Below are 25,702 nucleotides of genomic sequence, written 5' to 3'. Positions count from 1 at the left end.
AATTGCTTGATGATTAGACCGGATTGCCCTTTTGTTTTATACCGGAGGTGGTATAATTTCTGCGCGGATGATAATTGGGGGTGGTTTATGTAGACGACTGTAAACATATCTCGGAAAGATTGCCATTCTTCATAACCACCGTGGAAAATCTCTGTATCACATGGCGGAAGTTGCAGATACATGTGAGGATTTTCCTCTATGTGTGAATTCTGTGCTTCTCGGGAGTGATAGCTTGTGGGACTTATAGCTCGGATCAATTTGAGTTGATCTAAGATCTTCGCTTTAGTCATTTCATAAGTATCAATACTAAATTGATACTTGCCTTCCGCCAACGCCAAAAAATTATCTGGAAGGTCTTCATCATCCTTTAAAGAAAGTGAGTCATATGCGGCTTGTAACCGTGCCCAGAGATTGTCAATAGTTTTTTCTTTTATTTCGAGGGGCGACTCTGTGAATTCCTCTATGGGAGAAGAGGAGAATCTGGCAGAATATCTCATGAAGCCATCATTTTCAATGTTAAATTTTTGCGCACACGGTCATGAGATTTTCCTCTTTCTGAGCTCTTTACTTCGGTAGAAGTCTGAAGCTTTTCCACTGTTTTCGAGGGAGTTGCTGTCCTTGGAATTTTGGAAATAACTTTGGGGCTTTGTTCAGTTGGCATTTTTATACTTAATTATTTTAGTACGTGTAGGAGGCTCTTTGTTGAGCAATTTGTTGTTAATTGGGTGTTTTTGTGGACTGTATGTATTTAAATGTATGTATATTTGTGACCCGTGAATTTTTCTACCAGGTTTTATTAATTATTTTGGTTTTATATCCCCAAAAGACTTTTATTTCGGAATAATGTTCGCAACAACCCTGGTATGTACATATGTATAAGGGCAGCGCAATTGTTTCACTGCGTTTTGAAAATGCATGCGTTAGTAAGTATGTAGGTATAAATATACGATTGTGCGAAAAACTTAGATGAACAAAGTGCATTAAATGACACCAACAATAGTTAGTACTGCTGGGAGCGCAGAGTTCTGATCTATTTGCTCTGCTTTATATGCAGATATAGTATGTATGGGTGGTACGTATGTTTGTGCAGTTGCAGTATGCTTTGAACTGCACTGCTTGTGGGGGCGAAAAATAGGCGCTTAACGTAAGCCAAAAATATTTGTTAGCAAGTAAGAATGTTTTTAAAAGCTGTGCTTTGGAATGCACGCTAATTTGGTTTGAGCAGGCGCTTTGTAATTATGCGCAAATGGATGAACGGGTGCATATAAGAAGGTAGGTAAGGGGATCACCATGCATGTATGTATATACGTATGTTTGTGCGTATTTATATTTAGGCGTTAGTGGGTAAGCTGACTGGTGTTTATATTGTTTATTGTGACAATAGAGCTGACTTTATTTCTTTTGGTGGTATATACATATGCATGTAGGTTTGTAAGGGGTATAAAATTGTGAAATATCTGATTAAAATCTCTACTATCTTGTCTTTTCTACTTCCCTTTAGTTTTCCCGCTTTTTACTTCTCTGTAGTTGCAGCCTCAGAAGGTTCTGCAGGTGGTTTTGCTGGTACAGACTACTTCGCCTAATGTTGTTGCTGCTGACCAAAGTTCTACTGCTTGCTTTTTGCTGTTCTCCTGTTTGATGGTCATCAAATTTTCGTTGGCTATTGCAAATTTCGGCTTGCTTTCCTTGTTGTTGTTGTATTGCTTGTTTTTCGTTTTTGTAGGATGCACACACTTTATTTTTTTTTTATAAGTAATTTTGTCTTGTTTTCCAGTTCACTGTCTTTGTATTTGTTTTAATGTTATTTTATGTATTTGCACTCTTAAGCGACTCAGTCTTGTGTTTTATGTAAGTAAATATATCCATAGGTTCCTTTCTTTATGGCGAAGGAGGACCATGAACAACGCAAGTAGCTTCCCCGCGTTTTGGTTTTCAGTAAACTTAATTAGGTATGTGTACATATACGTATGTAAAAATTCGGTGGCCGTTTCCCGTGTGCGCTCGGTTAGGCGGTTGATATCGGAGTGTCCTTCTTTCTCCACTTTCTTTTTGCCGTAATCATAAAGTGGTGCAAAGATGCAGAGACGCAATTAGGGTGCTCCATCATTACAGTATGTATATATGTATATTAAATTTGATTTTAAAAATTTAAATACAGTTTCAACATTTAAAAACTTTAGCTCAATCCGAATCAATGTCCAAGATAATAGCATTTAAAGTTATAAAATCACAATATTTGAAATAACAATTTGGCTGCTTATTACTAATAGCATTAGATGGCAAGAATGAGTAAGCTTTAAGTTCATTGAATAGTGGGCCATGATGCATATCAGTTGTTGACACCGGGAGATCAGATTTATTGATAGAAAAGTAAATACTATTCTAATAAAGTCTATGTTTAAAATCCTATTCAGGTTATTAAAATAGCAGTTTATTTGAATTAAGTCTAAGAATGAAAATGTATCAAGCACATACGATTCGATTTCATTACAAGCATTAAGTAGATGGAGTTAAAAAAATATCGTCACGCGCATAATGCCAATCTAACCTGCATAAGTTTTAATCACCTAAAAGCTGTGACAGCCGGCAAAGCTTATGCATATAATCTGGCACACATATGCGCATAATAATTTTACCCTTCCAGACGGCAGTAATGCGCATAGACGAGCCGCAAGGTCGTGGGTTCGAGTCCCACGGCCAATAGAGTTTTCATTTGTTTCGTTTTCATTCTTTTTTTATAAGTTCTATAATTTTTTACGTTACTTTCAGTAAGTTGTTGTTGACTTTTTAATAAAATACAACTCTAAAAATTTTATTTAACTAATAGTAAAATAAAAAATGTGATATAAAATAAATGAAAATAAAATAAAGTAAATAATAAAAACAAAAAGAATTCGCAATCGCCCCAACCGAGGATCGAACCTGTTAGCTACAGGCTTGTAGCCCGCAACTCTCACCACTCGGGTACCGCGAAACTCGCCTGCTTTGTTTGCATACTTGTACAAAAGACAAAAGCTGGCCGTTTTTACTAGTGTTGTCATCGAAAATTCCCCGGATCCGAGCTGATTCCTAAAAATTTCGAGCATTTGTTCGGCTGCTTATATACATTTTTAAGAGGAAATTGGATGATTCAAAGCAAATAAACGCTGTTTATGCAAATAATCGAGCCCGTTTTTCAACCTTATAAGACACATATAATATTCACTACTTAACCTAAGCGATAAGTTTTTAATATTATCCAGGTGTAATTTGTAGAAGCCAAACGAACTATTTGGAGGAATGTAAGATACGCAGATTACAACGTGCTCCTTAGCACCAGGACCTAGTACGCAGAGCTGATCCAGAAGTGAGTCATTGTTTGGCAATTGAATAGTACAAACAAAAAAATACGCTTTACAGCAACCAGCACACCACCGCCACCTCTTTTAAAGCCTGTCTTAATGGCATCACGATCTTTTCGAAAGACGTGAAAAAGCTTTAGGCCAAAAAATTATTCATCGGAAAACTGATCATTCAGCCAGGTTTTCCGCAATGACGATAATGTCATATTCCAATTGAGAAGATTATACAGAAATAGATTCAGACTCAGTACGCAATCCGGATACGTTTTGATGTACTATCGCAGCGCACGGCAGTGCGCGCGAGTGACAAAAGCAGCCACAGTAGCATGCGGAAATGACTCGCTTATATATACAGGAGATTTGAAAGTTTTTATCCAGATGTCCAATCGACACGTTTGAGACATCGTTGGAAAGGTCTTGCAGAGTGTGTCCAGAAAATGTATTCAAGCTTCATACACGATTAACCGGATTCTTAAAAATTGGGCTAAAACGTATTTTTGCTTTTGCCGGTTTAAGGGGGCATGTGGGTACACCCACCATATTTAGTGTTATTCTAGAGGCCAATATATACATATATATAAGATATAGAGGTAACTGTGTTTTAGTTCGTGTCTCCACGACGAGATGCTTTGATATGTATGTGGTATGTTCATTTATTTATTTTGTTCAAACTTTCAGGAATTAAAGCACAAACAAAACTGAGAAGGTTTTGTTCCAAGATGCTTTGATTCGTATGCCTTTGTGAGCGTGGCTGCTGCCTGAAATTCGAAAAAAGGCAATTTTTTAAACTACCACTGAGGCCGCACTACTCAGTTCATTTCATTGATGTGGGCATCAGTAAAAGGGTCTTCAAACAAGCTATCTAACGCTATCTTTGGTGTTTATAAAATATAAATACGTCATAACGTTATCGCCTGAAAATTACAAATCGGGCTGCTGAAAATAGAGATTTCGGGCATTTTCTCAAAAACTGGTCAGTCGATTTTATTCTAGGTTTCCACAAATCTAGCCTAAAACCTTAGCTTTAATCTGGTATATAGCTTATATCTGGGAAAACTCATGTTGTGGAGATACTGCGATTCAAATTGAAAAAATGTCGCTCCAAAAAGGGTCAAATGGTAAAAATTAACATAGCCGTATAATTTTGTTACTTTAAGATATAAAAATAACATACCCAGTTCCCCGACAAAAATTGCCCATTCCACGATTGCCACTTAAGCCGAAATTCCCTGCAAACCTGGGAATTTCCCGCGAGTTGCAAGTTGAAGGATGCAGCTGTGCTAATCACTTAGTACTTGTCTTAGAAACCACAATTTGTGTGTATTTTATAGTTTTTTTCCAGCCACATGCCGAAACTGTGATATTCACCATTTTAATTGTAGTTGTGTACACAGTATTTAACTATGCTACATGGGTTTATCACCCGCACTTAACCTACCTGGAAAGATGCATACAATATTACCTACAGTTCTATATAAATATGTATGCATGAATACATTTAGTTCACTAAATGTGCCGCTACTACTTACATAAAATGTATAAATTGCCACTGAGCAAAACTACTTGAGAAAAGATCATTAGTTTAATAGAATGAGTGCAACACCGAACACGTGATAGAAGTAAAACTTCTTAAAAAAGCACAGGAGTGAGCCCCACACCCGGTAGAAATCTTAACAAAAATAAACTACGAGACAATCAGACGAATACGGTTGTTTGTTGTATCCAAAGTTGGTACCAAGTTGATACGTTTTTATCATTTCTCATAATTTTTTTTATTTTTAATTTTTTCGAATACAAAGGACATGCTCATTCTTTTCCGCTTTATTCCGTATTCGAAAAATTATATGTTTCAATGAACACATCGATTTGAATACACAAATTAGATTTAGATAATATTTTTCGTACTTTATTTGAGAAAAATAAAACATTTAAATTATTGTTTGTATTTTCGTCGATTTTAAATTTGCTACCCCAAAATAATTGATATCAAATAAAACACCTCTTTGAGCTAAAATTTTCGAGTGACGAAAGCTGAACTAGAAACACAAAATTTATGATATCATATTCGTGACGAAAATTATACGCATGTTTTAACTGCCTTTGAAACGTACGGAATTTTTTTTTTATTTATTCGGAACGTTGCGAAATTCCGTCTACTGCTAGAAATACAAAATAAAAAACAGAACTTTTGCAACGAGTCGTATGAATAAAAAAGATTTTCCCTACGTTTCAACGGCAGTTAAAAAATGCGTATAATTTTCGTCACGAATATGATGTCATAAATTTTTGGTTTCTGGTTCAGCTCTCGTCACTCGAAAATTTTACCTCAAGGAGGTGATTTATTTATCTTTAAGTTATCAGCATCAATCGCCAATTGTTTTGTTGGTTGGGTGGCTGTGTCTGTAGTTTTTGAAAAAACTTAAAGGGCCTGACACGAACGTCCCTTGGCCAAAGTTCAGGGTTAAGCAACTTTTCATAAACTGATAATAGGCACCCAATTTTAAATTTATTCTGTTATGTGAGGTTGCCTTTTTAATCAACATATGGCAGGACAATTGATCTCCATCAATACCAGCGTGCTTAACAACATATTTAGTGAAGTCACTTTCCACAACAGTATTCATGAATGAAGATAAATGTAACCACTTTTTTTTATATGTCCATTCCTTATATTTTCTGACTAAAACAGTGATGCGCAGAGAGAGCTTTTACTCTATACGCGCCTATACAAAATGTATGGAAAGTTTAACCGTCCTGTTCATGAATAATTTTTCTCCTTAGTTCGCATGGCTGGGTACCGGGGTATCACAAAGAAGTTAAGGCAGTTCCTTTGCTAATTTTGAAAAATCATGTAAGCTGCGAGTTTATTTGAATTAACGGAAACATATTGATTACAAATTACTCTTCTGGCAACCGTGTTAATTTTTTTGTTGTGAATTTACAAATCCTGAATAGCCCTAATGTTTAATAAATAACTATAATGATTATCATTTAAATTGCGACTAGCGTGCAGTGCTTTTTAAGTGAAGACAATTTAAAACAAGTAAAAAAGTCTAAGTTCGGGCGGAGCCCAACAATAAATACCCGCCGAAAGTATTCAATATAGCTTTTTCGCCTTTCCGAAAACTACCGCTACATGGTATGTCGGGGTAGTTTTACCCCTATTTCAAACATATTCGATATAACGGTCAATTAGACATAATGAGATAAACTTATATACATATTTATGTGGGCGGTATCACGCCCATTTTCCAAAATTCCCTTAATTATGTTACTTATTTTCAAGGGATTGTTGCTAGTATAAATTTAGAGCAAATTGACGTCCTTAAATTTCGAAATATCGAAGTTTCAAGCATTTCTCAAATTTACCGTTATTTGAAAAGTGGGTGTAATTTTAGTTCAATTTCAATAATTTTCAAAGTTTTGCTTTTATGTCGCAAGAGTAATAATCATACCAAGTTTGGTACAAATTAATCGAGCAGTTACCGAGATACACATATATGGTCATAAGTGGGCGGGGCCACGCCCATTTTCCAAAATTTTACAACAAACGTATTTTCTGTTAAATTTTTATTACAAACGTCAATTTTGAATAAATTAGCTTCAGTATTTACTGATTTATCGAAGATTTCGTACTTCAATAAATTACCGTTATATGGGATGTGGGCGTGATTATTGCTTCTCCCATTTTCCAAAAATGTATAATATTCTTATTATGATTGCAAATATAAATGTTGAGTGAATAAGCTTCAGTAGTTAGTAAAATTTCACAGTTTTCGTATTTTTGTAACCTACCGTTATATGAGAAGTAGGCGAGTTTTGTCCGATTTTGCCCATACCAAGTCCACATGCCAAGTTTCGTTAAGATATCTAAATTTTTACTCGAGTTGTCGAGTGAACAGACGGACGGACAGACAGTCAACGCTTAATCGATTTCTCTTTTCATTCTCATCATTTATGTATACATTTGTCTATATATATCTCGACTCGTTTTGGTTGTTACAAACAACCGTTATGTGAACAAAGTTATAATACCCTTGTGCAGAAGTGCGCCCCGGGTATAAAAACTTAAACTTTTTTTCATGTTATGTAACCAATTATTATTTAGATGAGACCTATATACTAGTGGTACCCGGGTTCCCAAGCCATGAGAACTCATGATACAAATATTTAAAGGTAAAACCGCTCGCTCAATTTGTCGGCCATCATTTATTTTTTGAAGTTTGTCTACTTTATAAAACTGAAATTTTGAGAGCAACTCAAATGCCAAGTAAAAGTAAAACAAAAAACAAATAGATGAAAATATTCAAATTTTCTTTTATTTGAGACGGAAAATGAGAATATATTTGTGAGATTGAAAATTTGAAAACATTTTTGTTATGTTAGCAAACTTCAAAAATGTCCAGGCTGCCTCTCAGCGCTTTTACCTTCAAATTATTGCATCATGATGAGAACTAATAATATAAAATTATTTTAATCAAAAACCCATCCTTATGAAACTATATTTAAATTTAGTTTTTCTCCATCTTGAAGAAAATTGATAGTGTTAGGAAGTCACCAGTTTATAAACAAATTGCACTTGAATATGCAAAAGGTACCCGGATCCATGAAGAGGACGGTTAAAAGAGCTTTGCCCGCACTGAGAAAAAGGATTAGTTTCGACAACTACAGATATTTAGTTCCCGAATTTTGACAATATTTGGGAACTGCTACCATTTGTTGGTAATTATAGCTAAATATATTAAAGCTTCTCATATTCATCTAGGTTGTACCAAATCGTTAATTTAGTTGAAGGGTTTGGTAAATAATAATAATAATAATAGATTGGCGCTTACACATATGTTAATGTTTGGCCGAGCTTCTCCTCCGATTTGTGGCGTGCGCCTTGATGTTGTCACACAAAGCGGAGGGACCTACAGTTTTACGCCGACTCCGAACGGCGATGGTATTTTTATGAGAAGCTGTTTTTTCATGGCAGAAATATACTCGGAGGTTTGCCATTGCCTGCCGAGGGACGACCGCTGTTAAGAAAAAAACCTTTTTTCTAAATTTTTGCGATGTTGCTTTGACCAGGGTTTGAACCCAGGTGTTGCGGAGTGGAAGCGCGCACTGCTTACCACTACACCACAGCGGCCGGGTTTGGTAAATACTAATGAATATTTTTTGAAGCATATTTCTACATTTCATTCAACTTAACGTATGGTTCATAAAAGGATGTCATTAAGCTCTGCTAATACAGATAAGCTTTCTTTCAACACATGCTTTAGTCATAGTTACCAAATCTTAGTTGAGGAAACCATGATTTGGTTGTGAGCCACCCCTATATAATGCTGAGCGCTCTCTGAGCACATGAGTGTTTCACATACGAAGAGCGCCAGCTGAGCAGTGCACACAGTCCCAAGATTGATAGAATGCAAGATTGCGCCAATGAGAGAGAGGATTTTTGAGCGTAATTTATGCGTAACGTCATCTTGGTGCAATTGCGAGAGAGAAATGCCAAAACGCATATAAAAATATGTAAACAATGCAGCAAAATGTGTTAGTTTTAAGATTACATGGCCCAATTTTGTAGGAATCAATAAATGTACAATGATCGATTAATTAGGAACACGTAGCAATAACTGTGGACATGTAGCTCTTTAGGTAAGTACGATTTTTAGCACATGAAAAAATTGATGTATTAACAGTGTTTGCAATTTCATGTAGACCAAAGGGAAGGTGTGCAGCAAAGTGGATTTTTGGACTCGCCATTGTAAAAAGCCATACAGAGTGCATATTTATATTTATATTTGTGGACGGTAGCCAACCATCATAAACTCCACAGCTGTTGACTCCACAGCTTTTATTTGATGACTTTTGTACCACTTCCGAGAGGATGCATGAGTGTGGCTTCTTTGGAAACAAATATTCTATGTAACTAAAACATAATTTATAGCTGAACTTTTAAATGCATAATAATTTGGCCACTGTCTTGTATTAGGTACGTAACAGCGCGATAAGATGCCGCTGGAATTAGCGCCTGGCGACCTTATCTACTGGTGCATTACCTCATACCAGCACTAAAAATATTATTTTCAATATCTTCACTAGTGAAGTGCTTCATGCACACACAGCTCGATTTGGTGTTTAATTCAACTTATATCGCACGCTTTCCTTTTGATTTCACTATTACACTTTGCCACGGCACACTTCATTTTGCTTTGTAATGTCTCAGTAATTGTTTAAAACCACGCAGAAATATTAACGCACATATATTAAAATTGTTATTTTGTTGTATGCTCACAATCAACAATTGCACCAAGATGACGTCACGCACACAGCTGATGCTGTCAAAGTCACAAAGAGCGAATTAGCGGTACCGCGATTAGCGCAATCTCTATTTATCTCAATCATGACACAGTCCCACTTATTGAATCGTTTGAAGGCGCTACCCAGAAAGAACAGTATCTGTAAAATTATCTATATGTATACTAATTATATAAAGAGAAGTCCCTTTTTTTTGTAACAGGTAATCTCGCGAATGGCTGGTCCGATTTTCATGAAATTTTGTATACAAGTAGCTTTTGGTAACCATCATGTTTTAGGCTAAAAAATTTTACTTTTTTCGGGTAGGTGGACCAGGGACCGGTCTATTCGAAAAAATCTTATTATATCCGATTTGCTTAAAATTTAGTACGTAAGTAGCTTTTTAGCATATATGACCCATTTTTTCCGGGAAGTGGTCCAGGGACAGATCTATTCAAAAAATCGAAATTATGGTCCGATTTGCTTAAAATCCGGTACGTAGGTAGCTTTTTACATTAGGATATGTGGTCAATTTTTTCCGAGAAGTGGACCGGGGACTGATCCATTCGAAGAAATCGTAATTATGGTCCGATTTGCTTAAAATCCGGTACGTAGGTAGCATTTTGCCTGGATAAGCTTATAGATTCCTGTTTTCCAATTTTCATGCAATTTCGAATATAAATAGCTTTAAGTAACGACCATATCAAGGGGCGAATTCGTCACTAGGCAAGATTTTTTTGCGCCAATTAGAAACAACGGATACTGTCAAAATATTATTATAATATATAATATATCTCAACTAATATATGTTTAGAACGCCGTTTGTTAGTTTTCGCAAGGCTCGAAGCGGCTGAACCGATTTTTTTGAAACTGCCACCTGCCGCACGTGTCCCAAGGATGGTTTTAGGCTGAAAAAAATCTATATGTAAAGGGGGGCGTGGCACTTCCCATACAAACCGAATTTCTCATGCTACATATCTCTGAAAGTGTGCATGGTAGAGTTTTGGAAATTGGTATGGAGATATACGAAATCAATCGCATACCCTTGGAGTAAAATTTTAGCTATTGTAAAAAGGGGTGTGACATCTCCCATACAAACCGATTTTTTCATACTGCTTATCTCTGGAAATTTTTTGGTAGAGTTCTAGGGTTTTGTATGGAGATGTACGAAATAAATCGCATACTCTTGGAGAAAAATTGGAACTATTGGAAAAGGGGGCGTGGCATCTTCCATACAAACCGAATTTTTCATACTGCCTATCTTTGGAAGTGTTCATGGTAGAGTTCTGGAACTTGGTATGGAGATATACGAAATCAATCGCATACTCATGAAGAAAGAGGGCAGCTGTTGGAAAGGGGGGCGTGGAACCTCCCATATAAATCGAATTTTTATACTGCATATCTCTGAAAGTATTCATGGTACAGTACCGGAACTTCGTATGGAGATATGTATATAGTTGGAATCAAGCCCATACTCATGGTGAAAATTTGGCCTATTTTAAAAGGGGTGTGAGGCCTACAAACGTACCGACCTTTAGCTATCTTTAAATTAATTTTTTTATTCTTCTGTAGGTGTGTTTGTGAGTGAAATCCTCCTAAATGGTTGTACGGATTTTAACGAAACTTTTTGTGTATTTGAGTGGGTCTCCGGATGGTTTAGTTTCACAATTTAATCCTACAGTTGGCGCTGTAGTTGAGTTATTACTTAAAATCTTATTTATGATCCGATGTGGCTAATGTTTTAAATATGTATGCAATACTATTGCAAAAACGTGCTGCGAAGTGGTGCTGAAGTCGAGCTATTACTAAAAAAAGCCAAGTGAGAAAAGGGGCCGTGAAGGTCAGATTAAATCGACCTGTTGCACCATTGAGTATATCGAACGCTCCAGGGTTGCAATTGGCCCAATGGATGTGATTTTCCAATATTATTATGCGTTCAAACTTTTAAGGTATTTCGTCTGAAATAAGTATATATATATTGCATTTCTGTAGAACAATGATTCGCACCCATTTTGAAATTGCCACCTACTATACTGTAAAGCTTCTAGGACATTCACTATAGAACCGGGTCATTGTTGCCGCCAGGGAGTGAAGAGGAAACAATTTATTTCGTTTTGCGAACAACCGTGCTATGAAATGCCGCACAACTGGAGAATTTCAAGAACGGATATAACACTTTCCTTAGGTTATTTAAAGCGGCAAATCTTAGCAGACAAATATGCCAATGAAAATCGTAAACGTGAATTGTTGGTGAAAATGTTGGACCAAAAAGTTTCAATAAAATATATAAAAATTTTGGGCGGGACGAAGTTCGCCGGGTATGCTAGTAAGTTATATAGCCCATAGTACTACAAAAAGTATGCGTGAGAAATTCAAAAACTTTCCATCATTTCATGAAGGGCTGTGGGACAAAACTCACGGATACTCTGCTGTACATGTGAGCATCTTTCCTTTTTCGTTGCATGGAATTTTACTATTATGTTATTCTATTGTGGTCTCATTTCAACGTGCTATTGTTAAGAGCTTTTTTTCTGCTAAAGAGATAGAGTATATTCGATTAAGAATGTCCACGATTTAGCTTTCCCTGATTCCATATATACACATTTGAAGTTGCCTTTTATTGCCTTTTTTAAGATATTTGCCTTTTTTTGCCTTTTCTACCTTTAAAAAAGTGATTATAGCATTTAAAATATTTTTTTTTAAATTAAAAAATATACACATGCCCATGCGGCTTATAGAAGCACAGGGACCTCTTGCCAAATTGGTGTTGAAAATATTCAAAGCCGTTTTCTCAGCTAACGTAGGCTTGAAGACAATAAGGGGTGTGGATAAAATTGTAAAGGGCGAGGAAAACGCCCTTATTTCTGATAATATGAACGTTTCAAACGTTCCATTTTTAAATTGGGCTCCACTTGTATCAACTTACGTCGAGCGCACATTTAGTACATTCAAGGCTTTTCTTCGCGAAAATCGAATGAAAATGCTGCCAGAAAACTTCAAAATGCATCTTATGGTTCAATGTTACTACAACTATACAGATTAAAGTTTTATGAGTTAGAAACTGGAAAGGATAAAATAGTCAAATATTCAAAGTACAAATTTTTCATATAATGAAACTAGTTCATAGTTTTTCTCTTTTTACTTGAAATATAAGCATTTTTAAAATAAATATAGTTTTTGATTGTTCTTCGTATTTTCTGTCTTTTTTTAGTGCCTTATTTTGCTTTTTTTGCAATACCTTTTTTACCTTTTCCTGCCTATTTCGCTATTTTGTTTTGCCTTTTTTTGCAATACCTAGTGCCTTTTCCTGCATTTTTCGCTATTTTATTTTGCCTTTTCCAGCCTATTTCGTTACTTTATTTTGCCTTTTTTATAGGTTTTTAGGTCCTAAAAATCCATTCCCTGGTGATAACTAACATATCGGGCATCGCATAAATATTGCGTAGTATTAGCCTGTTATAAATGTATTTTTTACCTGTTATACTTATTCGTGCAGATACCGCATAAATAACAAAACAAATAACAGTTAATATTTTTATATAAATTTTTTATTTCACTCCATTACTCCAAATTTATGGAAGTATTAAATTTCTTTAATACCACGTAATACAACCAATCACATTTATACAAATGTATGTCATTTTAAATAAAATAAAAATCTAATACATATTATTTTATTTTATTGGATAATAAACTCAAATACAGCCCTCCTTAATGAGTAACTACCAAGAGTCTGCATTAAATTACGTGAGCTAATTCCTAAATGTAAAATACAAATCGTAAGTCTCTTATTTCTAAGGCAAAGAAGATTAAAATATTCCGCTTGCGGACTTAATGTGCTTATTGCAGTTAAAATAGACTGATGCTTTGTATTTCTATATATATTTAGGAATTCTTACAGCCTTATTCTGTATCACGAACGATTCGTCTGCAGACGACAACATCTCTGATTACGATTTTATACTCTATCGGTCGTCTTCGTCTTGCTTTTCATATATTACGTTACGTCTCGGTTGCGTTTAAACCGGCTAGAATGATGCCGCCAGACTAATTTTTGAAGCATTCCTCTGCCGACGAATCGGCTGTTAATCAAAAGTTCGGAAACAGGTAATCACAAATAGATTTCGTATTTACTTAGAAATGTGTTGTTAATTACTAATCACATACCCCTTTTCAGTGTTGCCAGAACTTTTTGGACGAACCGGCTAAATTGGCAAATAAAACCGACTAAAAACAGCTAAAATGTTTCAACTAAATCTCACATGTTTTATTTAAATAAATCACGAGTAAAAAGACTATTTCTTGGAGAGAAGTTACAAATTCGAGCCGGAAAAAATTTTGCCAGCAAGAATTTGCAATTAGGAAAAACATATGATTAATTTAATATAATTAATTTAGTTAATTCCAATGATTTGAAAGGTACTCAAGGAAAGGAATGCAATCTCAACCAGAGTTGATATAGTAAACCCGACAAAGAAATTGAATCGTATGTTGAAGAAAGGCGGACTGACAAGATATATACACGTAGATCCCGTTTTTTGCCCCTCTGAAAGAATTCTAAAAATTCTATACAAATTTCTTTTGTTTGAAATGCAACCGTGGACACTAGCTGGCAGAAAAACTTGCAAATTTGCGTGCGTACAGAAAATTGCAAGTTTCTCTACATGAGAGAAAATTTGGGAGCATTTTTTTTTACTATCTGATATTTTGAGTGATAATTCCCGCTGGATTTTCGACGAACAAACCTATTGTCTTCCCTACAAGGCCTTTTCAGACTGACCGATTCTCAATACACTCAAATAGAAACCAATACACATAAAAAACGCTGTAAAAATTTTCCTTCAATTTTAAGGCAGTAAAACAACGACCTTAAGTTAACATCAACCGAGGCCATATGTTGACAAGGGATGCAAAATCACAGTTACACAAAAGAACTGGTCAGATTTTTCAGAAATCGCTTCAATTCTGATGTAAAATATGATGCAAAAGACTGCAGATCTCCCATTTGGATGACCGGTCATATGACCGGCAGATGTCTCGTAGGATTCCCAGAGAGTTTTGCTTTACATAAAAATTTGTGCTCTTTTATTTTCATTTTGACTCACTTCAGTGTTGGTTTCTTTAATTCAAGTTGGCATTCGGTTTTTGGAATTTAAATAAGTTCTCAGCAAAAAAGTTTGTTTAAAACAAGTAAGAAAGTCTAAGTTCGGGCGGAGCCGAACGTTAAATACCCGGCGCACGTATTAAATATATGTTTGGCACCTTTTCGAAAGCTACCGCTAGATGGTAAGCCGGGGTGTATCAATTTTGAGTAAATTAGCGTCCTTCAATTTCGAAATATTGAGGTTTCAAGCATTTCTGAAATTTACCGTTATATGAAAAGCGGCCGTAATTTTAGTCCCATTCCAATAATTTTCAACGTTTTTCTTGTATGTGGCAAGCACAATAAAAATACCGAGTTTGGTACAAATTGGTAGAACGGTTACCGATATACATATATGTGATCATAAGTGGGCGGTACCACGCCCATTTTCCAAAATTTTACCATAAACGTATTTCTTGGTAAAGATTTGTTGCAAGCATCAATTTTGAATAAATTAGCTTCAATATTTACTGATTTATCGAAGATTTGTATTTCTCTAAATTACCGTTATATGGGATGTGGGCGTGGTTATCGTCCGATTTTAAAAATTTTCGGCGGTTTTGTATGCTGTACCAAGGCCAACAACTGTGCCAATTTTGGGAGAAATTGGTGCAGCGGTTACCAAGATATTCACATGTAACCATAAGTGGGCGTGGCTACGCCCATTTTCAAAAAATTTATAATATTCTTATTTTTCGTCTAAAAATGGCTTAATCGATTTCTTTTTTCATCCTGATCATTTATGTATACATTTATCTATATCTATCTCGATTCGTTTTGGCTGTTACAAACAACCGTTATGTGAACAAAATTAATATACCCTTGTGCACAAGTGCGCTCGGGTATAAAAATACATATGTGTACATAGCAGAGAGCTGCATGGATACACTCAAATTACATTTTAAGTCACTCGCTTTCTTTTCACATCTGCACACACTCGCACTCATTTATTTCCAAACATAACGTGCGATAGCAATTGCATGGCATAACTGCTGTAATGAAAGCATCAAAGAAAAATCATTTGTAAAGACAATTTTTGTTAATTTTATTGGTTTCCTAACTGCATATTATAATGCAAAAATATCAACTGATTAAGGGCACCATCATTTGACAAAAGGTGGGATCTTTTGTCAGAAATAACATTTCCAGCAGAATAAAAAACTGGCCTGTTCGAGGCAAGTAATAAAAGCGGTATTACTGCCGAACTGATGAAAAATGGCAACATTGTTGCAACTGCCCAACTAATATTACATTCCTAGAAATTCACATAGAACGCGATACTTTAATAATTCGCGCAACAATGCGGTTGTGATTGCAACTCGAACAAGCCCACTCTTTCTGACGATGCGCTAGTTGAAGGAGTGGCTATTACTCTACGACTGAGTTTTTGCAGCAGCGGCATTTCGCATTTGTGTACCTCCCACCAATTAATTATATCGAAGTACGTATGAAAATATACCTCAATATTTTCATATCGCCGCAGCTCTGCAGTAGCTTTATCAGTTCAGCTCACAAAGGTAGGGGGTTTAAGAAGACCTGAAAACAGCTCAAAGTTGTCTGAAGGTAACAATTTGTGGTTCCGTGTAGAAATAAGCGAAATCGGCCCAATTTCATACAACCCTGCCTGACATGAAAATTTTCTCCACGATAAGGCTAGTAGCCATTTCTAACAGATTTTGGGTCGCTTAGTCAAAAATGGAAACATATATACATATTTGAAATTTAAGAAAACAAGGCAAATAGCAAAATCGGCTAAAAACGGCTAATTTTTTCTGCAAAGCGGCTAACAAATCGGCTGCCGGCTAAATCGAAATTTCTCCGGCTGTTTGCCATCGCAACCGGCTAAATCTAGCCGGAAAACGGCTAAAATGGCAACACTGCACCTTTTGTCTAAATATTTTAAAAGCGACATTTTGACTTCTGTTTTTTTGTTTATTTAATGTTTTTTAATTTTTTTAAAAAGTATGTGTAACTTATTATGTAACAAAACCCATGTAAATCGAAATTTCAAACTTTTTATAAAAATTAGAAAGGTTCAACAAAGTTTTATTAAAACTGCATTTTTTTTGTATAATAAAGTGCAAATGTGAAGTTGCTGAAAATGTTCGTTGATTTACGGTAAATCAACGAATGTTTTCAGCAACTTCACACTTGCACTTTATTATACTAAAATATAACGCGATATAAAACTGTATACCCAAAATCTTTTTAATAAGTTCTAATTAAAAAATTTGAAGTTTTAATAAAGTTTGTTGAATCTTTTTAATTTTTATAAATATTGAAATTTGGATTTATATGGGTTTTGTTAGATAATAAGTTATACAGACTTTTTTGAAAAAATTAATGAGCATTAGATAAACAACAAAACACGGAAGTCAAAATGTGGCTTTTAAAATATTTAGACAAAAGCTGTATATTTACTGTATATAATGTAACGTTTAATAGGTGCTTAATAGATACTTAATTAAAAAGAGTTACGAATTACTCCAGTCAATTTACATCATTCAGTAGACTATTGTTTGAGAGAGATGCCTCATTTACCCTGAAAAATAAAATTAAATAATATAACAAAATATTTTAATTAAACCATAAAGAGAACTTACTGGCTGGTGACTGAACGATTTCCCAACAATTTCTTCTGTCGCCACCTGTTGTGGCTCAGCTCGACACATTTGCGGAGGATTTTTTCATAGGTGGGTCGTCCTTCAGATTGAAACACACCTGTAAAGAATTACGCAGAATTCAAAATGACATTGTTTGGAACTTATGTTTATCTATTTACTTTTAATAACTTGCATTTAAGATATAGTTCGATCCATAACAGATACCATGTAAATAAGTTTCAAAGCTTACACAAAGTTCACAACAATTAATCAAATTTCTAAATATTTTCATCAAAGTTTCACATATTTTATTCCGAATTTTTTTGCTGAGATTGTTGCGCACACCCTCTGAATAAAAAGTTTGAAGTATTGAAATTTGATCGAACTATATTTTAAATGAAATTATCTCCGAAAGATTGAATTGTTGGGTGAAACGCTTGAGTAAATTTTTCTGTACTACCGAATAAAATTTCGTTGACAAGCTTCAGCTTAGTGAGCGCTTTCTTATTCTTTCTGCCATCAAAATTAAATAAAATTAATAGCTCATCCGTCAAGATCTTCCGCAACACATCGTCAACCGAACTGTTCGCTCTTTTTAACTTGAATAAATACGTTCTCTGCAAATTGGAATGTTATAAAATTATAAAATTACAAAAAAAAACAATAAAGTCTACCATTGCTTCGGCATATTCTCTTGACGTTAACTTCTCTTCAATGTCGAATGCATCGTCAATGGTTCATATAGGTAATGTAGCTGCGATTTCTAACTCAATAGGATTTTCAACTTCTCCTGTTAAACGGCCGACAGAATGCCGAACTTTGGTTAAGACCACTTTGCACTCTCGAATCGTCTGATGATGTGCCATTATAGGACCTCTATCGAGAACCTAATGTATAAAGATAACAATATGCATACAAACACCCACTAGAAAAATTTTCTTACATAGATTTTTTTTACAAAGTAACAAAAATCATAAACTTTTTATAAAAAAAGTAGTTCAGTTTATAATATGAACCATTTAAATATAAGTTTCAAACTTTTTATAAAATTAAAAACGTGTGTTAAATTTTCAGCAAAATTTAAAGCTTTTTTGTCAGTAAAAAAAAAAAGTTTTGGAATGCAGTTTTATAGCCCATTAAATTTTAGTACGATAATGTGCTGGTTTGAAGTTGCTACAAAATCCCGTTTTCTTTAATGTAGAAAAATTTAAAACATACTTTGTATGGAAGAAAAGGAGAAAGGGATTTTGGTTGCAATTACAAATCAGCACATTATTCTAAAATTTAATGGGATATATTGTTTGAAGTTTTGCTGAAAATTTTACAAAGTTTGAGACTTATATTTAAATGGTTTATATTATAGGCTGAACCATATTTTTATAGAAAATTTATGATTTTTTTGTGTGGAAGTGGAGGTATATAAAAATAATACGTTTTCATTAACCGCTTTCTCCAGAGTATCTAGCATATTAAATATTGCTTTCTGGGTTCTAAAATTGCGTTCAGAAGATCTGTTATTGCTGAAAAGTAAAATGAAGTTAAAAGAAGTCCATATTTAAAAGCGTATTTAAGTACAGAGATAAAGGGTGCATTCGAAAACGCACTCGAAAAATAGGTCTAACTTGCGCAACCTAATTGAAAATTAGCATCTAACCGTGGTTGCGCACATTTGGCATTACAATCTGCTGAGGTTAAGAAACAAAAAAGGCTGATGCTTTGTATTTTGACGTTTTCGAATGCACCCAAAATTATAAAAGGAAAAAACAATAAATTGTATGTATGTATACCTTTGTTGTTATCACTGTTTTCTTGGCGTCTTATATTATACGCTGTACCGACTTGGAAAACTTTTCTATTTGCAATAGAAAATGTTTGCACTGGAAAAAAACATGTTAATTTAAATATGTAGTTTGAATAAATTAAAATAATTTACCTTTGGGTGTACTCATCGCTGGTTGACTACTTTCTAGCACGTCGTCGTCTTCGAATGATATTTCGTGCTCCATTTTCCTTGGAAATTCAAAATATGTATTAGTAAAATTCTCAATATAAAATATACATATGTATGTACAGTGAAAAAAAAAAATCACGCGATATTTTAGCAAATTTTGGCTTTTTTTTTAGTTTAGTTTAGTTTAGTTTTTATTTGGTTCACTGTATGTATGTACATTAGACTGCATCACCAAAAAAAAGTTGCGGTTTTTCCGGCGGGATTACAAAATTTATTATATTTTAAGACGTTCACCAAAATATTTGGGAAAATATAAGATTTAAGTGAGCTGGACCGATTTGAAAATACCTCCAAAAGTGGAGTTTTATATGAATAAAAATAGTTTTGTAAAGAACTTTTTGAAAAAAGTCTTCTCAGATGACAAAACAGATTAAGCGTAAAAAATCTGCATAAAAATATTTTAAAATCTTTTCAACGGAATCGTAAGAATGAGATTTTTGATGCTGTTTTTTTTTTTTACTTTTTCAAAGATTAATTTACGAAAAACTTGAATAACTGGGCCAAAACTATTCTGATTTAGACGTATGGGATCTCGGTAGAAAGGTATTTTCACACTGTTTTTATTTCTGTCCAAAAAAATATCATTCGTGTCGCAATTTTTTTTTTTTTCAAATGCCAACACAGCTTAATTCAACTTTGAATGACGTTCGTTCATCCTACCTTTCTCTTTCATCCTTTGAATAAGTTTATTAGCAAAGAAATAAAAAGGGTGAGAAAATACCTTTCCACTGACACCTCTTAAGTCTTAATCAGAACAGTTTAGGCTCAGTTATTCAAGTTTTTATTATACCAATCTTTGAAAAAAGTTAAAAAAACAGCATCAAAAATCTCATCATTACGATTCCGTTCAAATTCTTTTTTAATATTTTTATGCAAATTTTTTAAGCTTAAACGGTTTTGTCATTTGAGGGGATTTTTTCAAAAAAAACATTTAAGAAACTATTTTTATTCATAAAAAACTTTTGGAGGTATTTTGAAATTGGTCCAGCTCACTTAAATCTTAATATTTTTTCGAATAATTTTGGTGGACTTCTTAAAATATAATAGATTTTATAATTCCAATGGAAAAATAGTACCGATTTTTGTTTGTATGGGGAGTGATGCAGTCTAATATACATATTTATAAATACTGGAACCATTGTTTTATCTAATTACTACTAAATACTATTCTATCCACTTTAAATTGAGAACTCGTGGAATAGATTGTGAAGTATTGGTATTAAAAGAAATTTATTTTCATGCGGAATACAGAAATATTTATAGTCGATATCACTTTTGAAAATTGTTATTGCTTGATCATTTAGCCTTTGGGCTATAAGTATTCCCAACCCAGGAACAGATTCCAGTGGTTCATGGAAATAATTTTCAATTTGCTGAAAGTTATATCCACGAACCACATCCCGTCCAGACACACTTTGCATCGATAGAGCTTTGAAAGGGCCCGTTTTTCGCTGTAACAAAATGAATCCTTTTTTATGTTAACATCAAAAGAACCAATTTTTAAATTCTTTTTTTAAGGAGCATCCGAACTATAGGATTCTTGAAGTCTGAAATAAAGTTGTTGCAAAAGTTTGTTTGGCTTTTTTATGATTTTCTTCAGGTATTGCATGTAAGTCTGGTATTTATACGCTGAGAAATTCTCCAAAGGTCCAAATTGATTCATACACTGGGACAAATGCAATATGCCATGAACGTTGAAGCTTATCAAATTCTCTCCGTGGATACTTCCAAACAAGTTCACGAATTCCTGTAGAATCCCTTGGGCAATATTTGATTCAGTTTTAAAAGTTTTTTTCGCAGGAAAGCAATCTAATACCTGCATGCAAAAGTAGGAAATGGTAGTACAAATCATCTTCTATGCAATCCTTTAAAACAAATATTCCTGAATATAGGAGAAATTATCTCAATTCGGTAGATTTACAGTTGCCCAATTCATCTAAGTCTCTACAAATACGGCCAAACTCTGAAGGAACCAATCGAGACAAGAAATTTATTTTTTCGGTCATTCTTGACACATTCCCCCTCTTGATAATCAGTTGTAAAAGTTTTTTGGTTACACCCAAATCCACAAGGTGCATTGGATCAAGGGGAAATTGGGAAACCATTCCGAAGTTATGGTTTCCAAGTATATTTCTTTGCTCCCTGAAAGGCATGCTATGATGCTCTACATCCAACCTGTTTTTAAAAGAAGAATCAGTTCGCAACTCATGAATTTTCTTGGAAAAACTGACTCGTCTTTTAATATACGTTCCTACTTGGTCACATTTAGGACAACCCTTTTTGCCATTATGCGAAAACACACTTGTGACAAAAGCCCGAGCTGGCGAGTCACAGGTGAACAGGCGTACTTCGAATTCTTTTCGAATGTATTTTGAACCAACTTTGAGTCCTTCCTTTTTAATTCTAGCAACTTCCTCGCGAAAGTCCTTCATGAAGTCATTGATGTTCCACGGCTTTTCAGTAACAGAAAAACACGCAATGACAAAAGGACTTTAGTGGGGATAAGCAACGATCGCTCCTAAAATCGCCCCCAAAATTTTGTTGGAACTTTTAAAAAGTCTCAGTCCGTCAATTCCGAAATCGATTTGAATTTTATTGGTTTTCGCAAGAAAGTCGCAGGATTTTCTATTAAAATATTTTTCGATTCCGAAATACATAAACTCTCCACTCGGAATGGACTCGATCTGCACTTTTTTTCTTGTTTGTCTTAAAAAGGCTTTTGGCAAAAATGGGCAGGTCATTAACACCTATTTTCTTAAAACCTTGCAGCAAATCAGTCACAGTATTATGGGAAACACTATTTCTGATTGCCTACGCCCTTATTACAGCAGCTTTTTCTTTAGTACCAGAATCCATATCTACCCCAGAACTCGAATTCTCCTGTTCCTCATGCTGCCACAAAAATTCGTTGTCTTCGTTTAAATCTACATTTATGGGCTCACTCTCATCAGTACCTACTGCTGCAAATTCTTCTAGCTTTCTGTACTTTTCTGCCCTAACCTCACGTTTTTCCTTTTCTACACTTAACGCGTTTCTAAAGGATTTCATTTTTACTTGCCTGTTTTCCTGCTAGCTCCTTTCTCTGTACCTAGATTCCAACGGGCTGACGCAGTATCAGGTACACTATCAGATGCGCCGGAGCAGTCCCCGGTGTAGATGCAGATTCCGCTTCTTCAGTTTTGCTTCAAATAGTACTGTTTAGTTTTGTTTTATATATTATTGTTTAGTTTTTTGGGGTTTCTTTATGATTTCACTTTATTTTTGTATTTATTTCTCTATTTATTCTAAAAATCCACTATTTTTCAGTTTTTCACAACCGCCGCTCGAAATTGTTGCGCAATGCAAAGGAAAAGTTATAGTGATGTACGCTTTTTACTATGGCTCGGTGTATCCTAAAAGTAACCGGAAAATAACCCGGTGTAGAAGGTTTTAGCTTTCACTTACCCAGAGAAAAGTTTTAGGAAATCCATCACTCTATTAACAAATTTCTTAAAAATTCTATAAAAATTTTTGTTATAAAACTATAGTGCATATACATATGTACATTAAAGTAGTCCAAAAATGTATGTGAAAAAATAAGGTCGGATTTTTAATGCCGCCACCCCCTAGGATTGTTCCATACCGAAAACAAATATACCCCTATTTTTTTATTTTGAAATAAAAAAATATTTAGGGAATGCTCACAGCGCTCAAAGTTTTCCATGTATTTTATATGGGGAAACACAACTTTTCATAGAAATGGTGTAAAATTCTTGAAAATCAATATTTTTCGATCGAAAGAACTTTGCTTATCTTCAGGAGATTCCCAGTAATAATACCCAATTGTTTCTTTAACCATTTTTTCATGGTAACTATATTTTAAAGGTCCTCCAAAACCCCTAGAAAATGCAATGGGGGGACCAATAAAAAATCCTTAATATTAAAAACTGGTTAAATAAACAATAGGATATTAATATTGGAAGTCTCCTGAGGAGGACCACAGTTTTCCGTTCGAAAAGTATTGATTTTCAAGAATTTTACACCATTTCTACGAAAAGTTGTTTTTTCCCCATATAAAATACATGGAACACTTTGAACGCTGTGAGCACGCCCTAAATATTTTTTGATTTCAAAATAAAAAAATAGGGGTGTATTTGTTTTCGGTATGGAACAATACTAGGGGGTGGCGGCATTAAAATTCCGACTTTATTGTTTTTGGACCATTCTGATGTACATACGTACAAATAAAATTTCCAAATATTTGGAAATGTCATTTGTATGTGTATCTTTATATACCTATGTATATATATTTAGGTATATAAATATATGCATATTAAAGCCTCAGCTCTTTGGTATATTTAAATATTTAATATTGTGTTTGATACTAATTGAAGAGTAAAGTTCAGCACTCGGATATTACATATAACATCCGGTTACTTGGCTTTATCAACGTACATAGTACAGAATTCGAAACCTGGCAATGCAGCCTTTTTTTTTGAACTGGCAGTGCCAGTAAAACCAAATGATAGAGCAGACAGCGTAAGATATACATATCGCCACATATTGTATAACCATCTTCTTTTAACATTTATTGGGAATACAAATTTATTTTTGTAGTAGTATTGGTTCAGAACTCTAATTTTGTTCAAGTGTGGGTGAATACGTTTGGTGGGTTTTTCTGGGTACCCTGCAGCAAAATTTAGGGACAGTCTGGCAAAGCGCTAGTTCCGCCCTACAAATTTCAGAACTGTCTCTGAACTACTGAAATAGGGATGCAGAGTTGGACGGTTGAAACTCATATGTTGCTAGTTGCGCTGTCATCAATGTTACTCATCCTGGTCATGTGAAAGCTGACAAAAGATGCACAAATGTAATATACTATATTTTTTCGATTTTCTTAGACCCTAAAAGTAATAACAAACTGTTTTCGTTTATTTAATATGTAATTCTCTACATAGTTTATGGGGCAACTGCTCAAATATTTCCAAAAAAGTCGTTATTGGTACATTAATGTCATTTTTATATATATCTACGTACGTATGTATAAAATACGAATAAAATCATATAAACCGTGTTTTAAAACTTTATATAAAACAAAGTTAAATTTAACGATTTTTCGTCAAAATGTTTGACCTTTTAATCAGATGTAAAAAAATTTGCAAAAGTGGTAAACAATCTCACTTTGAAATGGGAGTGCTATTCATATGAACGATAATGTACATACGTAAATGTATCACTAAGCCCCCGAAATGTGTAGTTATGCATTGATTTTTTTTTAATTTCAATGTTCTTCACTTTCAATATTTTTCGTTTAGTTTTTATTTAAGTACTATGTCTCATACTCCATAAACCATTTAAATTCAAATTCCTAACTGTGCTGCAAACTTATAGAAATCTAAAAACTGTCTTCAAAATTTCAAATTTTTAATCAGATATTTTTTATAAATATTTCGAGCATTCTGTTTTGTAGCCCATAAAATTTTAGTGTAGTAAAGTGTAATCTTGCATCTTAAACGAAAATATTTAAATAGGAGAATGCCTTCAAGAGCTTGCGTAAAAAGAGTTATAAAAAATTAGCGCGATTAATTATACTAAAATTTAATGGGCTATAGAACTGCATACTTATAAACTCTGATTTAAAATATTGAAGTTTTTATAACAGTTTCTAGAATTCTACTAAATTTCCAACACAGTTAGAAACGTGAATTTATTTGTTTATGTTATAATACTTATGAGCCATCCTTAAATAAAAAATTTACGAAAAATATTTAGCATGAAAACTATTGTGAATCTTCAAAATTCTATATTTCTTATGAGATGCCGGAAAGTCTATGTATTACATTTCAATAAATTAAATGCAATTTAACGCTGAGTTATCACGAATAATCATTCAATATATCACCGTTTTTCTCATTTTTTGACACGACTTAGTTCAGATTTTTAATTATAGGTATCCCAGAAATACCCATTATACGTAACAAATATAAATTATTTTTAAGAATAACGGTTTTAGAAAATAAAGGAATAATTGACACTTTATGTTCCTAAATTTAAAGCACAGTTTGCGTCAAAAAGTAAACTATTTCAAAACAAATAGCTCTTGAAACATATAATGAAGTATTTTTATTTACAAAATTGTATGCGTGCTTATTTAAAGAAAAGGCTCCATACTATACTTATTAGAACCAGCTCAAAACTAACCACATTTTTTTTAGCCCGGAGGTGACCCTTTTTGAACTATCTAAGAACTGTTGTTATATGAACTGTATCAGAACCATCTAAGCCAGAGTCAGCTCAGAACAAGTTCAAAAGTTCTGCAGAGGGCGACAATTGTCACTTC

General features: G+C 34.1%; 1 long non-coding RNA gene across 1 annotated transcript; it reads right to left on the bottom strand.

The window, feature by feature from the left end:
- Positions 1 to 17,378: 17,378 nt before the first annotated feature.
- On the bottom strand, positions 17,379 to 18,317 carry LOC118752355. The gene is made up of 3 exons (XR_004994668.1): positions 18,047 to 18,317; positions 17,833 to 17,989; positions 17,379 to 17,490 (listed from the first exon to the last, which is right to left on the bottom strand). It is a non-coding gene; the product is annotated as an uncharacterized LOC118752355 (long non-coding RNA).
- Positions 18,318 to 25,702: the final 7,385 nt, after the last annotated feature.

This window comes from Rhagoletis pomonella, unplaced genomic scaffold, assembly GCF_013731165.1.
Source record: "Rhagoletis pomonella isolate Grant_MI unplaced genomic scaffold, Rhpom_1.0 Rhpom_scaffold_01419, whole genome shotgun sequence".
Classification (NCBI taxonomy): Eukaryota; Metazoa; Arthropoda; class Insecta; order Diptera; family Tephritidae; genus Rhagoletis; species Rhagoletis pomonella.
This window is presented reverse-complemented; position numbering and strand designations above follow the sequence as displayed.